The sequence below is a fragment of the Mesocricetus auratus genome, unplaced genomic scaffold (genome assembly GCF_017639785.1).
Source record: "Mesocricetus auratus isolate SY011 unplaced genomic scaffold, BCM_Maur_2.0 Super-Scaffold_6731, whole genome shotgun sequence".
Lineage (NCBI taxonomy): Eukaryota > Metazoa > Chordata > Mammalia > Rodentia > Cricetidae > Mesocricetus > Mesocricetus auratus.
Genome location: NW_024429185.1, coordinates 3,931,427 through 3,952,630, shown reverse-complemented (window position 1 = coordinate 3,952,630; position 21,204 = coordinate 3,931,427).

The following is a 21,204-nucleotide window of genomic DNA, read 5'->3' as shown; positions in this document are numbered from 1 at the left end:
AGATCATACATGGAAGGCCTTCCCTGGGGATCAGAGGGGGTGATTGATGGGGGACAGAGATGGGGGGAGGGAGAGGGAGCTGGGATTGACAAGTGAAGCAAGCTTATTTATAATTTACATAAAAAAGAAATCTGGAAGTTTCTACCGTACTACTTTTCCATATTATCTCCTAAATAACAACCAATTTCGGTCATTTCTCATTCTCTCCCTATCCCAACTGATGCATCCTGTTCTCATCAACTTCTGTCTTCAGTTTACGTGTGAATTCCATTCTATTTTCCCTCCCAGGGAAATTCATGCACCCCCAATCCAAAGATCCCTTGTTACTTAACATCACTGGGCTGTGAATTGTAGAGTGATTCTCCTTTACTTGACAATGTTCACTAATAAGTGAGTACATACCATGTTTGTTTTTTTGGGGGGGGGGTTCAAGACAGGGTTTCTCTTTGTAGCCTTGCCTGGCCTCGAATTTACAGATATCTGCCTGCCACTGCCTGTCGAATGCTGGAATTGAAGGTGCATACCTCTACTGCCCAGCTTTTGTTTTTGAGTCTGAGTTTGTCACTTGAGAAAATTTTTTCTAGTTCCATTGATATGACTGCAAAATTCATGACATAATTTTATATAAACAGCTGAAAAATACTCTGTTGTGCAAATGTATCACATTTTCTTTATCAATTTATCAGTCTCTGAGGTACATCTAGGTTATTTCCAGTTTCTGACTACATTGGATAAAGACTTGATGACCAGAGTTATGTTAGTGTATTTGTGATAGGATGAAGTGCTTTTTGTGCATAGGCCCAAGAATGTTATAGCCAGATCTTGAAGGAGAATTGTAACATGTATTCTTTCCTGCCAGCTGTCTGGGTCCCGCCAATGTCTCAGCCCCCAAATAACACACAAGACACTATATTAACTATGAAACTGTTGGACATTTGCTATGATTTCTTAATGATGAGCTCTGACATAATTATTAACCCATAATTATTGATACATATTTTTATAAGGACTTCTCTTTCTGAGTATGCAGCCTCATCTATCCTCTCTTCCTGGGATCACATGGCAACTCCCTACTCTTGACTACATTTCACAGAAGCCTCCTTAACTCCTAGTCCTACCTATCTTGCTTCCCTATTGGCCAACAGTGCTTCATTTATCAACCAGTCAGACACACATATATACAGGAGATTGATTCCCAATTTTCTGAGTGACCTTAATATTGATTTCCAGTGTGAATGTACAAATTTCCACTCCTACAAGCAGTAGCAGATTATTCCCCTTGCTTTGTGTCTTTGCAGGCATGAACTTTAACCTGTGCTATTGATATTAGATTTGCTGGCAGGTATAAAATAGAACCTTAAGGTACTTATGATTGGCAGTTTCCTGATGGATAATAATACTGAACATTTCTTTAAGTTTTTCCTCACCATTTGAGATTCATATAATGAGACCTCTCTGTTTATTTCTGTACTCCATTTTGTAACTTAATTCTTCATTTTTTCTCATGCTTATTTTCTAGAGTCATTTATGAATAGTGTATATTTGCCCTCCAGATCTGGAGTTAGTGAAAAATATTTTCAATTTTTTATAAGGCCATTCTGTCTTTTCACAGTGTCCTTTGCCTTATAGAAGCTTTTCCATTTCATTGGGTCCCATTTATTAATTGTTGTTCTTGGTGGCAATAGTACAAGTGTTCTGTTTAAGAAGTCTTTTGTTCAGTGTAGTCAAAGCTATTCCCCAATTTCCTTCAAGCATGTTTAGTGTATCTGGATTAATGTTGAGGTCTTCCATGCATTTGGACTTGACTCTTGTACAGGGTGATAGACAAGAATATATTTAAGTTCATATACATGCAAACTTCTAGTTAGAAAAGGACCATTAGTTGAAGATGTATTGTTTTCCAGTGTATTTTTCCATATTCGTCATAACAAATTAGATGGCAACAATGTTTGGACTCATGACTGTTCATCAATTGCTTTTGATCAATTTAATTGTGTGTTTTAATGGTAATACCATGTGGGTTTTAGAAGTACAGACTTATGGTTCTGCTTGAAATCATGGATCATGATACCTCTGTCTGTTTTCTTATTGCTCATTATTTATTTTGCCATCCTGGGTTTCCTGTTTTTTCATTTGATATTGAGCTGTCTTCTCAAGGTCAGTGAAGAATTATGTTGAAATTTTTCTATTATGGTACCTCTTTTCTTACTCTCCTCTATTCTTCCCCTGACTCAATCTTCCTGCTCCCTCACATCCTCATCTCCCCTCCTCTTCTCCCCTTCTCTTTCTCCTAACTGCATCACCTCTCCTTCCATGCTTCCAATTTGCTCATGAGATCATGTTCATTTTCCCTTCTCCAGGGGACCATGTATGTCCCCCTTAAGGGAGGAGATACACGTCTTATGAGTAAAAGATAGAACCCTCAAAGACACTCCAAAAAAGACAGAGACAAAACTTTCCAATGAATCAAAAAAAAACCTTTTCCTGCAAAATAAATAAAAACTTTTCAATGAGGGCCATAACAAGATGGGCAGGCAACATCTCCCTCTATGCCTTGGATGGTGGAATGTTGAGGTCCTGTAAAATTCCTTCTGTAGCACAAATAATAAAAACACAGAGACAGATATTTGGGTTCAAGCTGAGAATCAGAAAAGCAAAGCACCAAACACTAGAGATTCTTACCTCCACCAAAGCTCAGACCAAAAAGGGGCAATCCTATCCTCAGTGTGATTGCAGACTTCAATGTTCTCCACCAAATGTCAGACTGCATTGAGCTCCTGCCTTATATACCTCTCTAGTACTGGGATTAAAGGCATGTCATCACAAGTGTTGGAATCAATGGTGTGAGGTCTGTTTCTCGTTTAGACTGGCTCACTCTCATGTAGCCTATGGTGGCCTTGAACTCAGAGAACCATCTGCCTCTGTCTCCTGAGTGCTGAAATTAAAGGTGTAATAACAACTGCCTTTATTCATTGGTTAACCAGTGGCTTAGGTGTGTGCCTAACTGGTGCCTTAGTGTGTGTGTGTGTGTGTGTGTGTGTGTGTGTGTGTGTGTGTGTGTGCATTAGCTGTTATCTAGCTGAATGGCTTACTAATGGTTCAGTTCTGCCCTCTGATCTTCAAGCAAGTTTTATTATTTAGACTACAAACAAAATGTCACTACGACACTCCACATTCCATATAAGGCTTCTGCAGAACAGCACCAGACTATGACTCACCAAAACGCCTTCATAGATGCTTGTTGTATTTCTCAGCATGGCAGTTCACTTCAATAGTCCTTGAACTGAAGGAAGCCATGGAACTTTGTAACATCCCAAAAGACATAACATCTCAGAAGATATGTTATGAAACAAAAAGTCCACAAGATCATCAACTATTGGGATAACATGAATGTAATTGGTCCTCAGAAGGTCATAGGGAGCAGCAGTCTTAGGAAGTATGGCCTTGGTGAAGTATGGTGCATGTACTCTCTTATATATGCATTTTAATCATAGATCTGAGGCATGCCAGCCTACAATCCCACGGCCAGAGAGTCTGGGAAACAGAACCTTCATTCACTGGCTGATGGAAGCAGAGGCAGATTCCCACAGCTAAACACTGAGCTGAACTCAAGGAACCAGTGAGAGAGAGCAAGGACCGATGAGAAAAATGGTTAAGACTGGGCTGATTTAACCCCCAGAAATAGCTGACCTGACCAGGGTTAGCTCTTGAATCCCAGACTGATGGTGGGGAATCCAGCATGGGACTTATCAAGACCCCCTGAACATGGGTGTCAATGAGGAGGCCTAGGCAAGCTATTGGGCCTTGTGTAGTAGATCAGTATTTATCCCTGGCATACAAATGGACTTTGGGTGCCCATCCAACAATGAGAGATTCACTCTCAGTCTGGACTCTTGGGGGAGGGTCTAGTCCCTACCCTGGATGAAATAACAGATTATGGACACCCCCATGGAGAGCCTCACCATTCCTGGGGAAATGAGGGGGTTTTGGGGAGGTGGTGGGTGGGCTTGGGAAGAGGGGAGGGAAACAGAGAGAAACCTGTAAAGCAACCTACTTTCTAATTTAAATTTAAATTTAAAAAGCCAAAAAAAGAGCTATGGCCTTGTTGAAGTAGATGTGGCCTTGTTGGAGGAAATTGTTACTGAGGGGGTTTGACATTGGTGTCTTATACATTCAGGTTATAGCTAGTTCAGTTCACTTCCTGCTGCTTGTGAATCAAGATTTTGGGCTCTCTGCTCCTTCTCCAGCACCATATTTGCCTGCATACTATCATGTCCTGACATGATGGTAATGGACTAAACATTTGATCTGAAAGCCACACCAATTAAACAGTCTCCTTCATAAGTATTGCTATGATCTTGGTGTCACTTTACAGCAATAAAAGCCGTAACATAGAAGTTGGTACCAGAGAATGGGGTATTGCCGTGATAGGCTTGACCATACTTGTTTTTATTGCAATATGGACCTTGGGACTGTGGATTAGAAAAGCAGTTGAACAATTCAAGTGCTGCTTAATGGACTGTATTAATAGGAGAAGTGGTTCTTCCCAGGGAAAAGGACTCCAATTAGTTGTCTAGGACTGAATGGGCAACCCTGAAAATATACATAAAATTGACATTACATAGCATCAATAGTTTATATTCGGGAATATATTTGTATACACAAAAACATTATGTGTGCAATAATAATTTGTGAAAAGGAGACTATGAAAATTGAAGGAAAGTTAAGAGGGATATATGTAGCCATGTGGGGGAAGAGAAGGGAGAGATGTTGCAATTAAAATGCAATCACAGCCCGGCAAGTCCAGCTTCAGGTGAGACTGGGTCTGCGGTGGGGATCCCCCGCCCAACACTCATCCCCTCAATCTTCTGGGGCCACTCCTGGCATCCAGAGGACCCGAGCACACAGGAAAGACATCAGCCCTTCCAAGCCCCAAACCCCAGTGAGCCCAGCTTCAGGTGAGATTGGGTCTCTGGCAGGGATCCCCCACCCAACACCCATGCCCTCGATCTTCTGGGCTGCTCCTGGCATCCAGAAGACCTGCCCACAAAGGAAAGACATGAGCGCTTCCAGGCCCCAAACCCCAGTGAGCCCAGCTTCAGAAGACCCGCCCACACAGGAAAGATATCAGCCCTTCCAGGCCCCAAACTCCAGGGAGCCCAGTGTCAGGAAAGACATCAGCCCTTCCAGGCCCCAAACTCTGGTGAGCCCAGCTTCAGGAAAGACATCAGCTCTTCCAGGCCCCAACCTCTGGCAACCCCACCTTCAGCTTAAGCTTCAGTGTCAGCATTCCCCAGCTTCAGTTTCAGGAAGGAGGGAGACCAGTGGAGATGGAAAGACCCCTCCAGCAGCCACTAGAAGAAGAGATGGGAAGAAGACAGAATAAGAGCTCATTCAGCAATAGAAAGACGAAGATGACCCCACCAGAATCTAGGGATCCAACACCAGCAAGACCCAAAAAGGACTACATAGATGAAGCAGAGGAGACAGAACTTAAGAATTATTTCATGAAGACGACAGAGACCCTTAAAGAAGAAACGAGGAAACCCCTTAAAGAAATAGAAGAAAAAACAAAGAAAAATCCATGAAATGGGGGAAAAATTCAAGAAATAAACAAATCTCTCAAAGAATCTAAAGAGCACCAGGAAAAAACAATGAAAAAATGAAGGACACAACTCAAACAGTTGAAGGACTGAAAGCTGAAATAGAAACGATGAAGAAAACACAGAACGAAGGGATGCTGGAAATAGAAAAGCTGGGTAAATGATCAGGAACTACAGATGCAAGTATCACCAATAGAATACATGAGATAGAAGAGAGAATCTCAGGTGTTGAAGACTCATTAGAGGATATAGAGTCGTCAACCAAAGAAAATCTCAAAACAAACAAATCCTTAACACAAAATATCCAGGAAATATGGGACACCATGAAGAAGCCAAACCTGAGAATAATAGGTATAGGAGAAGGTGAAGAAATACAACTCAAAGGTACAGAAAACATATTCAACAAAATCATAGAAGAAAACTTCCCTAACCTAAAGAAGGATATGCCTATGAAAATACAAGAATCTTACAGAACACCAAATAGGTTGGATCAGAAAAAGAAGTCACCTCGCCATATAATAATCAAAACATCAAACCTACAGAATAAAGAGAAAATATTAAGAGCAGCTAAACTAAAAGGCCAAGTAGCATATAAAGGCAGACCTATCCGAATTACACCTGACTTCTCAATGGAAATGATGAAAGCCAGAAGATACTGGACAGATGTCCTACAAATGCTAAGGAAACAAGGATGCCAGCCCAGACTACTATATCCAGCAAAGCTCTCAATTACCATAGATGGAGAAAACAAAATATTCCATGACAAAGCCAGATTTAAACAATATGTATCCATGAATCCAGCTCTACAGAAAGTGCTAGAAGGAAAACCTAGATCCAAGGAAGATAACTACATTCACAAAGACACAGGCAATATACAATCCCACTTTACAAACACCAAAAGAAAAAGGGAGGAGAAACTACACAAAATAACTTCACTACCAATAAATCAAGCACAAACAAGAATCATCAATCAATGGTCATTAATATTCCTCAATGTCAACGGCTTCAAGTTGCATATAAAAAGACACAGACTAGCAGAATGGATATGAAGACAGAACCCTTCCTTCTGCTGCATACAAGAAACACATCTCAACATCAAAGAGTAAAGGGTTGGGAAAAGATCTTCCAATCAAACGGTCCCAAGAAACAAGCTGGTGTAGCAATCCTAATATCTAACAAACTAGACTTCAAATTAAAATCAATCAAAAGAGATGAAGAAGGACACTTCATATTCGTCAAAGGAAAAGTACATCAAGATAAAGTCTCAATTTTAAATATCTACGCCCCAAATACAAAGGCACCTACATTTGTGAAAGAAACATTACTAAAGCTCAAAAAGCAAATAAAATCTCACACACTAATAGTAGGAGACTTCAACACTCCACTCTCACCACTAGACAGGACCTCCAGACAGAAAATTAACAAAGAAACAAAAGAACTAATAGAAGTTATGACCCAACTGGTTTTAACAGACAACTATAGAACATTCCACCCAAATACAAAGGGATATATCTTCTTTTTGGTGCCACATGGAACCTTCTCTAAAATTGACCACATAATAGGAAACATAGCAAATCTCCACAGATGCAAAAAATTGGAATAACCCCCTGTATCTTATGAGACCACCAGAAATTAAAATTAGAATTCAACAATAACACAAATCGCAGAAACCCTATAAACTCATGGAAACTGAACAATGCATAATTGCACCATCCCTGGGTAAAGGAAGAAATAAAAAAAGAAATTAAAGACTTCCTCGAATTCAATGAGAATGAAGACACAACATACCCAAACTTATGGGACACTTTGAAAGCAGTGCTAATAGTTTCAAAAGTTCATAGCACTAAGTGCCCACATGAAGAAACTGGCAAATAGTTACACTAGAGAATTAACAACACAACTGAAAGCTCTAGAACAAAAAAGAAGCGAACTCACCCTGGAGGAGTAGATGCCAGGAAATAATCTAATTGAGGGCTGAACTCAATAAAGTAGAAACTAGGAAAACAACACAAAGAATCAATGTAACAAGTAGTTGGTTCTTTGAGAAAATCAACAAGATAGACAAACCTTTATCCAAACTCACCAAATGGCAGAATGTCAACATGCAAATTAACAGACTCAGAAATGAATAGGGGGACGTAACAACAGACACTGAGGAAATCCAGAGAATCATCAGGTCATACTTTGAAAACCTGTACTCCACAAAATAAGAAAATTTAAAGGAAATGGACAGCTTCCTGGATAGATATCACCTGTCAAAATTAAATCAAGGACAAGCTGTTTAAATAGACCTATAACATATAAGGACATAGAAGCAGTCATCAAAAATCTCCCAACGTAAAAGCCAAAGTCAAGATGTCCTCAGTGTAGAATTTTACCAGAAATTCAAAAATCAACTTATGCCGACTCTCCTCAAAATATTCCATGCAATAGAATCAGAAGGGTCATTGCCAAACTCTTTTTAGAAGCTTTAATAACTTTGATACTCAAGTCTAACAAACACACAACTAAGAGAGAATTTCAGACCAATTTCACTCATGAGCACTTTGTAGGGGGGTTCAAATGGGCTTCCCAGTCAAGATAAAATATGTGTACATATTCATACAAACATACCAGGTACTCAAATCTTCCCTGAGCTGCAGCCATAAACACCTTCACAATGTTAGGTCTTTAAAATTTTATTAATGATGTTCCTGCTGGTACTTATTTGCCCCATCTTGCTATTTCATCAGATTTTGCACTGTTATGATCCTATTGTGTTTTGAAAAAGAAATGAAATACATTCCAAGATAGGGATGTCATGATTACATCTCTGCTCCCTTTTTATATTTGGCACAGACGATTTAAAGCAACAGGTGATTATCAGACTACGAAAATTTGAGTACTTTGTCTTATTTACTCATTTCTCTGTATTGGGAATCCAGGAACTTACCAGGAATTCATCATTGCTTGTTTTAGCCCTTTTTTCAAATTCTTTCTCAAATGCATAGAGAAGTTCCTAATGAATTTTCTCAGTATTGATTAGCTTTATATATTAAAGAAGGGCAGATTTTTCACAGGTCTTCTTTTCACCAATTGCTTTTCAAGGGTAAAAGCTCTCAACTTATTCCAATATGTCCATCCTTCCTTAGTATAGGATGTAATTGCATAGGATGATGCAACGTATGTACGTTAAAACATAATGTGAGCCAGTTAATAAGATCTGATATGAGAGGTCACAACAAGTTTCCTATCCTAACATATCCAACAGATGATAAAGCCCCTTTAATCACATGTGCTATTCCTAACAATTTCTTTTGAGAAGCCACTGTTATTCTTCTTCATGTATAAGAACAGACTTCATACTATAGTGGCCACATACATTTCTGTGAAATTTATACTATTACTTCATGCTATGCAGTCTCCACAGCATTTGAAACAACAATCGCAGAAGAAAGAGAGCAGGCATCCATGAGGTACATTTTATTTCCATTTTACTTGGACACATTCAATGCGGCATGTACTGAATATGCTCAATGCACTTTTGCAGCAGGAAGTCTAGTTCGTAAATGCTTAATGTATTTGACAGAATCACAACATTATGGTTTTGCCTATGTGAATTTTACAATGTGTTGTCAAAGGCAACAACCGCGGTAGCTTCTGATCACATGCTAGAGGGACAGTTCTACCACAATACTGTTAGCCTGGAATAGATGGTTACAATATGGAGCGCCTTTCCAGTTTCAGAAGACTTTCTTTTCTCTCATGGTAAAATAATAATATATTTGTGTGCTTAACTTCACTCAATTTAACACTTTTCTAAGGTTCCATGCTCACTTTATTTCACCAGTTTGAGATTTCCTTCCACATTGGTATTAATGTTTATTTGTAGAATTTTCTTATAGCTACTCCTGGAAAGTATTGTAACAATTGACAAAATAGCATGCTTATCAGAAATATCAGGCGTAAGACTTGTAAGACTGATTAGTTAGCTTTTACAAACCAGTGGTTCATGATAAATATAGAAAGGAATAATTTCTTTGATCAAAGTCCTTTGAGGATATTTAAACACCTATAAAGTAGTTTTTAAGGGAGAAAGAGAAATTGTACTCTGTGTATGAAACAGATGTGCAAGAATCTGTATTCCATGATGACTGTAGTGTCAGTGGTAGTATTTTTTTAAAGAATAGGCAAGAGTTATTCTGTCTCAACTAAAATTATGACAATCTTTCAAAAGCCCGTTTGTGTGACCACTGAGTACTTGGTGAAAGATAGTTGAATGAAATAATTAGAAATCAAAGGCTATATGGAATATTTTCTTATCTAAGACAATAGGTCAAAATTGAAAATTCCAACACACACACACACACACACACACACACACACACACACGAAATACAAGATTGAAGCTCTAGTATAGTCATGGGAAGAGCTAAACATTCTCAGAAATAAACACTGTTTCATTGAAGAAGTAAAGTATGCTTCCTCTATCCCAAGATCTCTTGGTGCAATTGTTATTAGGGGAAATTTTCATTTCACTTTGTAGGCAGAGAAGGTATTTGGGCATTTTCTGTTCTGTTTTTCAACCTCACTACCTCATAGACTAATGTGTGCAGCTAAGACAAGGGCTTTTCAAACATCAAAGCCCAGTACCTGTGACACAACTCCTCCAAAAATGCTTCACATCCACCAAGGCCATAGCAACTCCACTTAGAACATATATCCTCATCCCCACAAACCAGTTCACGAACAGGGGACAGAGCATTTAAATATATGAGATGATGGGATCCCTTATTATTAAAAGAAATGCAGAGTAACCACACACTGTCTTATCAAATTTAAGTCTCATTTCATGACATGGAACATATGCCTAGGTAGTTAAGACATAACACTAAATGGGACATGGACATAGGAGAAAACACATTACTATTGTTCTGCTAAATGAAAATAGCAATCAATGTCTCCTAAAACAAACTGCTTTTCCCATAGAGGAAGATCCCAGCCATCATCACAAAAGCTTCCTCCTGCACTTAGAAGGCAACAAATACAATCACAAGTGGACACTGTTCAGAGAGGGAAAGTCTTAGAACACTAAGACGTAAATGGGGTATCTTCATCAGTCCCTTGCCATGAGGGCTGTGAGAAGTATGCAGAGGATGAGGTAAGACTGCGCCATGAATCAAGAAGACTGGGGCAGCATGTGCGGTTCCTGCACAGATGGGATCCCAGAACTGTGAGTGGAGGTGGATATGAAAAAACCCATTTTATGCAGACATTATCCGAGATTTTACTACTCACAAAGAGAAAATTATTTTTTTCCCAATGGACTCTCAAGTGGTATACAAACCACACTTCTGGGAATGTCCCATGGTGAGCAGTAGATGACCAAAACAGTAAAAACCCTGGTAAATTTTCTTATCAGAAAATTATTTTTTGAACATTTTTTACTTACTGGACTACTACTTACATATAATGTTTTCTGATTTTTTATGAGTTATGTGTGTATACAAGCATGTGTTTGTCTCTTCATATCTATGTATTCCTTGTGTCATTTCTTGGATTTTTTTCTACTACTTTGTTTGTTTGATCTGTTTAACCTCATTTGTATTTTCATATACACTTTAGTTTTTTAAAGACAGAGAGAGAGAGAGTGGAAAAGAAAAGAAAGGAACTGGAAAAATGGGGAGGGAAAACCATTATCAGAAGATATTGTATTAAAATTATATTCAATAGTGAAACAAAATACTAAGAGGAAACCTTACTAAGGTGGAGGGAAGAAAAGGAAGGGTATTGTCCTATCAGGAAATTGCCTGCCCAGGATTCTCCAGTACCTATGAGATCTGCTTTAGGTACTATACAAAACACAGGACTGAAAAAGTGTCACTAGAAGTTCATTGTGATGAAAGAATCATTAATTTAGTAGCCAGCACAAAACAATGACACTGAAGAGAATGATGTAATATTATTACTGTTACTATGTTTCTGAACTTCTCCATTCAGGAAATAGGCAGTAAAATTGAGGTCTAAAGAATATAGAAGGATGTGCAGAATGTATTACTTTGTAGAAGACTGGACTGCTTACCTTGGATATCAGCAGGAAATGTGGAGAGGGGATATGGCCAATAACATACTAGAATTGAAAAGGAATTGTCCATTTTTCAAGTCTTCCTATTGTGTTCTTAATTATCTAACAAGCAACAGTGGAATTTTTAATTATTTCAAAAAGATCAAATGTTATTACAATGCCTATTTTAAGAAAATGTGTAGAGAAACAGAAACCATTTACGTGTTATTATTTGTGAACAGATTTTGTTGTATAAGTACCTCCTTCCATTTCCCATTCTTCCTCCATCAACTCCCATTTCCACTGTGCTTGCTGCCATTGCCACACATAAAAACCTCTTAAATACACTTGACATTTGAGCACACTTAGGTCAACAGCCACAATTGACTCGTGGGATGTTCCTTTCCTTCCTTATCCTTCCCTCTACCCACTGCCATCTCTTCAAAAAAGAGCCCAGATCCAGACCCATGTCTTGGGTGCCATTTTTACATAGTCCAATTTAACAGCTCACACATCAGGCTTAGCTGAAATATTTCCATTCATAGATCTCTATCACTGGTCCAATCTATGAAAACAAGATTCTTATATAAGACACACAAGTAAAGAAGTACACATGCCAATGTAAAAAAAAGAGGCAGAGGAGGAGGAGGAGGAAATAAATACTAAGAAACATCAAAGTAAAAAGTACTATAGAATTATTTCCTAGTGAAAAGTAACTATATGAATCACAGTACAACGAATTTAATGGAGCAGTAATAAACTGTTCAAAGAATTTAAAGAGGATACTAATAATGCATTGAACTGCAAGAGCATAATAGTAATGACAGGGTGATATTCAAGAAGATACAAATACATGAATGAATGAATGAATGATTGATTGATTGAATGAAATGACAGACAGAATTTAGGATGTAAAAACTGAAATTTATATACGTGTGTGTGTGTGTGTGTGTGTGTGTGTGTGTGTGTGTTGAAGAGAACACTAGCTGAAATGAAGATGGAATTGAAAAACCAACTGGCAATATAAGAAATAGTGGAGAGGCTACCTTAAACGACCTTCACCAGAGACCCCAACCTCTGGCGACCCCAGATTCAGTTTCAGGGAAGAAGGAGGCCAGTGGAGACAGAAAGACCCCACCTACACCCACCTGAAGAAGAGATGGAAAGAAGACAGAATAAGAGCTCACTCAAAAATAGAAAGTCCGGCATGACTCCACCAGAATCTAGACACCCAATGCCAGCAAGACCTGAACAGCACTACATAGAAGAAGCAGAAGAGACGGACCTTAAACATTATTTTATGAAGATGATAAAGACCCTCAAAGAGGAAATGAGGAAACACCTTAAAGAAATAGAAGAAAAAACAAACAAATAAATCCATGAAATGGGGGAAAAGGCGAACGAAAAATTCAAGAAATAAACAAATCTCTCAAAGAATCTAAAGAGTACCAAGAAAAACACCAAACAAACAAAGGAAACATCTCAAACAGTTGAAGGATTGAAAGCTAAAATAGAAACAATAAAGAAAACAGAGAACGAGGGGATCCTGGAAATAGAAAAGTTGGATAAACGACTAGGAACTACAGATGCAAGTATCACCAATAGAATACAAGAGACAGAAGAGAGAATCTCAGGTGTTGAAGACTCATTAGAGCATATACAGTCGTCAACCAAAGAAAATCTCAAAACCAACAAATCCCTAACACAAAATATCCAGTAAATATGGGCCACTGTGAAGAAGCCAAACCTGAGAATAATAGGTATAGAAGAAGGCAAGGAAATATAGCTCAAAGGTACAGAAAACATATTCAACAAAATCATAGAAGAAAACTAACCTAAAGAAGGATATGCCTATGAAAATACAAGAATCTTACAGAACACCAAATAGGCTGGACCAGAAAAAGAAGTCACCTCACCATATAATAATCAAAATATCAAACCTACATAATAAAGAGAAAATTTTAAGAGCAGCTAAAGAAAAAGGCCAAGTAACATATGAAGGCAGACCTATCCTAATTGCGCTTGACTTCCCCATGGAAACTATGAAAGCCAGAAGATCCTGGACAGATGTCCTACAAATGGTAAGGGAACAAGGATCCCAGGCCACACTACTATATACAAAAAAGCTTTCAATTACCATAGCCAGAGAAAACAAAATATTCCATGACAAAGCCAGATTTAATGTATCCATCATTCTAGCTCTACAGAAAGTGCTGGAAGGAAAACCTAGACCCAACAAAGATTAATTCACACTAGAGAATTAATAGCACAGCTGAATTCTCTAGAACAAAAAAAAGCAAACTCACCCAGGAGGAGCAGACACCAGGAAATAATGAAATTGAGGGCTGAAATCAATCAAGTAGAAACCAGGAAAACATTGAGAAGAATCAATGAAACAAAGAGTTGGTTCTTTGAGAAAATCAACAAAATAGACAAACCTCTGTCCAAACTAACCAAAAGACAGAGAGAGAGCATGCTAATTAACAAAGTCAGAAATGAAAAGGGGGACATAACAAGGGACATTGAGGAAATCCAGAGAATCATCAGGGCATACTTTGAAAATCTGTACTCCACAAAATTCGAAAATTTAAAGGAAATGGACAATTTCCTGGATAGATATCACTTGCCAAAACTAAATGAAGAACAGATAAACAATCTAAACAGACTTATAACGCCTAATGAAATAGAAGCAGTCATCAAAAGTCTCCCAACCAAAAAAAGACCAGGCCCAGATGGCTTCAGTGCAGAATTCTACCAGAAATTCAAAGAAGAGCTAATTCCAAAGCTCTCAAAGTATTCTACACAATAGGAGCAGAAGGCTCACTGCCAAACTCTTTTTACAAGGCTACAATTACCTTGGTACCCAAGCCACACAAAGACACAACTAAGAAAGAGAATTAAAGAACAATTTCCCTCATGAACATCGATGTAAAAATACTCAATAAAACACTAGCAAATCGGATTCAAGAACACATCAGAAAAATCATGCACAATGATCAAGTGGGCTTCATCCCAGGAATGCAGTGATGATTCAAAATTAGAAAATCTATCAATGTAATACACCATATAAACAAACTGCAAAAGAAAAACCACATGATCATCTCATTAGATGCTGAAAAATCTTTGACAAAATCCAGCACCCCTTCATGATAAAGGTCCTTGAGAGATCAGCGATAACAGAAACATACCTGAACATAATAAAAGCAATATCCAGTAAACCAACAGCTAACATCAAACTAAATGGAGAGAAACTAAATGCAGTTCCTCTAAAATCAGGAACAAGATAAGGCTGTCCATTCTTTCCATATCTCTTCAGTATTGTACTTGAAGTTCTAGCTAGAGCAATAAGACAACAAAAGGAGATCAAGGGGATACAAATAGGAAAAGAAGAAGTCAAGCTTTCACTATTTGCAGATGATATGATAATTTACATAAGTGACCCGAAAAACTCTGCAAGGGAACTCCTAGAGCTGATAAACACCTTCAGCAAAGTGGCAGGATACAAGGTTAACTCAAAAAATCAGTGGCCCTATTATATACAGATGATAAAGTGGCTGAGAAAGAAATCAGAGAAACATCACCCTTTATAGTAGCCATAAACAGCATCAAATATCTGGGGATAATGTTAACCAGAGAAGTGAAAGACCTGTATATCAAGAACTTTGAGTCTTTAAAGAAATAAATCAAAGAGTATACCAGAAAAGGGAAAGATCTCCCATGCTCTTGGATTGGTAGGATCAATATAATAAAAATGACAATCTTGCCAAAATCTGTCTACAGATTCAATGCAATCCCTATCAAAATTCTGGCACAATTCTTCACAGACCTTGAAAGAACAATAATCAACTTTTTATGGAAAAACAACAGGCCCAGTATAGCCAAAACATTATACAATAAAGGAACTTCAGGAGGCATCACCATACCTGACTTCAAGCTCTATTATAGAGCTAAGGTCCAGAAAACAGCTTGGTATTGGCACAAAAATAGACAGATAGACCAATGGAACCAAATTGAAAACCCTGATTTTAACCCACACACCTATGAACATTTGATATTTGACAAAGAAGCTGAAACTATACAATGGAAAAAACAAAGCATCTTCAACAAATGGTGCTGGCATAACTGGGTATTGTTATTCAGAAGACTGCAGGTAGATCCATGTCTATCACCTTCCACAAAACATAAGTCCAAATGGATCAAAGACCTCAACATAAATCCAACCACACTGAAACTCTTAGAAGAGAAAGTGGGAGATACTCTTCAACGAGTTGGTACAGGAGACTGCTTCATGAACATAACACCCGTAGCACAGACACCAAGATCGACAATAAACAAATGGGACCTCCTGAAACTAAGAAGCTTCTGTAAGGCAAAGGACACAGTCAATAAGACAAAAAGGCAGAACACAGAATTGTAAAAAATATTCACTTGCCCCACATCCGATAGAGGACACCCTTGCAATTAGAATGACTCATTCAGAAGACAGGATATCAGTACTCAAATATAGAGCACTATTTAATTAAGATAAAAATAGTAGCCCAGTAAACTAGGTAGCCTGTACACAGACCTCTCCTCTCTGTTTTCCCATATCCAATCCCCTAGTCTTTTTCCTATGATAGCAACAGAACACCAGTTTCAGCCTTCCCTCCACACATTCCACATCTCTTGTGGGTCCCACAGACTATCCCATTCTATCAAGCCCCAACATGTTGCTTTGTCCTAGACCCCAAGTCTGCCAGGCATTATCTGCTAACCCAAGGGGTGCTCTGGCCTGTGCAACAAGTAGGCTGAAGGCAGGACCCATAACTTTCCTACTTCTTCTGAGTCCCAGTTCCCCCAGTCTCATTCCCAACTCTGTAGCAGGAAGGCAATGGTGCTCTCACTTATCTCTCTGAACACATTCCCAGTGGATAGCGAAAACCTCCTCCAAACACCTTTCCCCAACTCATCTCAGTATCCCAGCATCCAAAACCAACAGCCATTCCTGTGAACCCACCAGAAGAACAGACCAGGAAAATAGTCGATAAACAACTACCACATTCTCTGAAACCCAGAGAGTAAACAGAAATCAAAGAACAAATCTCTCACCCAAGAAAGACAAATCCAGCTGTCAGTACAGAAGTTGAGATGCCAAAGGAAAAGCACAACAAATAATAGACAGGGTCTCCACTGGGTTGGTGCTACCTTCCAAAAAGCAGGCCCTGAATACTACAACACAGCTGAAGCCCAAGAAAAAAACCTTGAATATTATAATGGTCCATATAGAGAAAATTTAATAAATTCCTTAAAGAAATCCAGGGAAACAATCAGAGTAATGAAATATATAAAATGATTCAAGGCCTGAAATCGTAAATATGATCAATGAAGAAAATCAAGACTGAGGGAATTCTAGAATTGAAAAATTTAGGGATACAAACAGGAACTACAAACACAAGCTTCACTAATAGAATACCAGAGTTGGAAGAGAGAATCTGAGACATTGAACACAACATAGAAGAGTAATACTGGAGCTAATAAATATTATATACCAAATGGACCTAATAAATTATAGTTACAGAATATTTCACAAAACACAAAAGAATATATTATGTTCTCAGCACCAATGAAACTTTCTTCAAAATTTATGAACATACTCAGTCACAAAGCATGTCTCAAGAGATGCAAGAAAATTGAAATAACTCCCTTTATCCTATCATACCAAAATGGAATAAAGTTGAAGACAAACAAAAGAAACAACAGAATACTTATGAACTCATGAAAACCTAAAATCTCTCTACTGAATATAAAGAAACCAGTCGAGAAAATGAAGGAAAGGAGCTAAAGACATTCTAGAATTCAATGACAATGAATACACAACACAGACACACTTATTGGACACAGTGAAAGTGCTGCAAAGTTTTAGCACTAAGTGCTTACATAAAACAAAAATGCAAAGAGAACACCTGACTGCTCTAAGAGTAAAAGAGGTGTTCATATCCAAGAGTAGTAGGTTGCAAGAAATGATAAAACTGAGAGCTAAAGTCAATAAAAATACAAAGAGAACAACATACATATTAATGAACAAAGATTTGGTTTGGGGAGAATAAACAGATAGGTGAGCCATTATTCAATGTAAATCAAAGGCTGAGAGAATATATCTAAATTATCAAAAACTAAAAGGAAATGGGATATATAACAACAGACATGGAGGAAATCCAGAGAATTTTAAGTACATATTTTAAAAACCTACACTAGACAAAATTTGAAAATCTAAGAAAAGTAATTAATTTTCTCAATAGATACTATATACCAAAGTTGAGTCAAGATCAGGCAGACAATTACAATATAAGCTCACAGGAAATAGAAGCAGTCAAATAAAGTCTCCACTCATGCCCCCCAAAAAACCAACTTTACTGCAGAGTTCTACCAGGATTTCAAAGAAGACCTATTACCAATACTTTGCAAATCATTCCACAAAATATAAACAGAAGGAACATTGCCAGTTCATCTCAGTTACTCTAATATTCAAGCCCCGTAAACACTTGACAAACATTACAATTACAGAACAATTTCCCTTATGAACATAGATGCAAAAATGCTTGCAAGCTGAATATAAGAAAACTTCAAAAATAACATAGATTACGATCAAGTAGGCTTCATCCCAGTGACACAGGTATGGTTCAATACATAAAAATAAATTGTAACCCACCATATAACTGACCTGAAAAATAGCATATAACAATTGAATTGCATTTTAAAAAGGCTTCTGAAAATAGTCAACACACAATTCATTATAAAAGTCCTAGAAAGAGTAGGGCTACAAGGAATATAACTAAATATAATGAAGGCCACATAATGAAAGCTATAACCAAGATCAAATTAAATGGAGAGAAACACATAGCAATTCTAGTAAAAATCAATAATGAAATGAAGTTGTCTACTCTCTCTGTGCGTATTCAATACAGTATTTAGGGCAGAGGACAGAGGTGAGCTCTGGATCCCCATCTTAGACCCGAATTCCTTCCACTCACCCTTTCTCGGATCCGCTGGCCTGGGGAATGCAGCCAGGTGAACTCACCACCGGATTGATGACTAAACGACCAGGATCCTGCAGAGAGTGCTGGTCCACTTCTGCCCACACTCAGGGCAAAGGAAAGACGTGAGCTCTGGGTCCCCATCTTAGACCCAATTCCTCCCACTCACCCTCTTTTGGATCCCCTAGCATGAGGACCACAGCCAGGTAGACGTGCCCCCAACATATGACCAAACAACTAGAAGCCTACACAGAGAGCAGGTCCACTCCTGCCTGCACTCAGAACAGAGGACAGAGGACAGAGAGCAGAGAGTAGAGAGCAGAGGTGAGAAGTATTGGATATGCTTACACCCACTGACAGGGAGCCCTGGTTGCCTACCCACCAGGTGAGGAAGAGGCTCTTTCTACACATACTGGAAGAAGTGATGAGAAAGAGGCAATATAAGAACACACTCAGCAGCAGAAAAACAAATATGACACCACCAGAGTCTAGAGATTCTACACCAGCAAGACCTGAACACCCAATATAGATGAAGCAGAAGGGAATGACCTTAAAAACACATTCATGAAAATGATAGAGGCCATCAAAGAGGATATGAGAAAATCCCTTAAAGAAATGGAAGAAACAACAAACCAAAAAGTTCAACAAATGCAAGAAAGGGAGGAAACCATGAGGCAAAAATTACAAGTAAACATTCAAAGAGTGCAGGGGTTGAGAGATAACATGGAGACAATAAAAAAAACGCAGTCTGAAGGAAAATGCTGGAAATAGAAAAACTGGGGAAATGGTCAGGTACTACAGATGCAAGCACATCCAACAGAATACAGGAGATGGAAGAGAGAATCTCAGGTGTTGCAGATACACTAGGAGAAATAGATTCATCAATCAAAGAAAACCTTAAGTCCAACAAATCCCTAACACAAAATTTCCAAGAAATATGAACACCGAGAAAAGACCAAACCTAAGAATAATAGGTATAGAAGAAGGTGAAGAAACACAACTCAAAAGTGCATAAAACATATTCAACAAAATAATAGAAGAAAACTTTCCCAACCTAAAGAAGGACATGCCAATGAATGTACAAGAAGCTTACAGAACACCATATAAAGTAGACCACAAAAGAAAGTCCTCTTGCAACATAATAATCAAGACCTCAAGCATACAGAATAAAGAAAGAATACTTAGAGCAGTTAAGGAAAACAGTCAAATAACATAGAAAGGCAAACCTATCAGAATCACACCTGACTTCTCCATGGAAACTCTGAAAGCCAGAAGGTACAGGATAGATATTCTATCAACACTAAGAGACAAGGATGCCAGCCCAGACTACTACTCAAGGCGATTCCACTAAAATCAGGAACAAGAAAAAGCTGTCCCATCTCCTCGCACCTCTTCAATATTATACTCAAAGTTCTAGCTAGAGCAATAAGACAACAAGAGGAGATCAACGGGATACAAATTGGAAAGGTAGAGGTAAAAATTTCACTATTTGCAGATGATATGATAGTTTACAAAGTGACCTAAAGAACTCTACCAGGGAAATCTTACAGCTGATTAACACCTTCAGCAAAGTGGCAGGATACAAGATCAATTCAAGAAAATCAGTAGCCCGAATATATACAGACGATAATAGGGCTGAAAAAGAAATCAGAGAAACATCACCCTTTACAATTGCTACACACAAGATAAAATACCTTGGGGTAACGCTAACCAAACAAGTGAAAGCCTGTATCACAAGAACTTTGAGTCTTTAAAGAAATAAATTAAAGAAGACACCAGAAAATGGAAAGATCTCCCATAATCTTGGATATACAGGATCAATGTAGTAAAAATGGCAATCCTGCCAAAAGCAATCTACAGACTCAATTCAATCCCTATCAAAATTCCAGCACAATTCTTCACAGACCTTGAAAGAACAATTGTCAATTTTATATGGAAAAACAAAAGACCCAGGATATCCAAAAAAACCTTACTCAACAAAGCAATATCTGGAGGCATCACCATCCCTGACTTCAAGCTCTATTATAGAGCTATAGTCCTAAAAACAGCTTGGTATTGGCACAAAAATAGACAGGTAGACCAATGGAATCGAATTGAACAATCTGGGATTAATACACAAACCTATGAACAGCTGATTTTTGACAAAGAATCTAAAATTATACAATGGAAAAAAGATAGCATCTTCAACAAATGGTGCTGGTATAACTGGATATTGGCATGTAGAAGACTGCAGATTGGTCCATGTCTATTGCCATGCACAAAACTTAAATCCAAATGGATCAAAGACCTCAACATAAATCCAGCCACACTGAACCTCTTACAAGAGAAAGTGGGAGGTACCCTTGAAAGAATTGGTACAGGAGACAGCTTCCTGAACATTGTTGGGGAAGTCCTGTGTATATGTCAATAAATTACTGCTGGCCAATAGGAATCTAGATAGGTGGGGCTAGGAGTCCAGGAGGATTCTGAGAAGGAGAAAGACAAGAGAGTCAACATGTGACGCCATGGGGGTAGGACGCCGGGAACTATTCTCCGGTAAGAAACA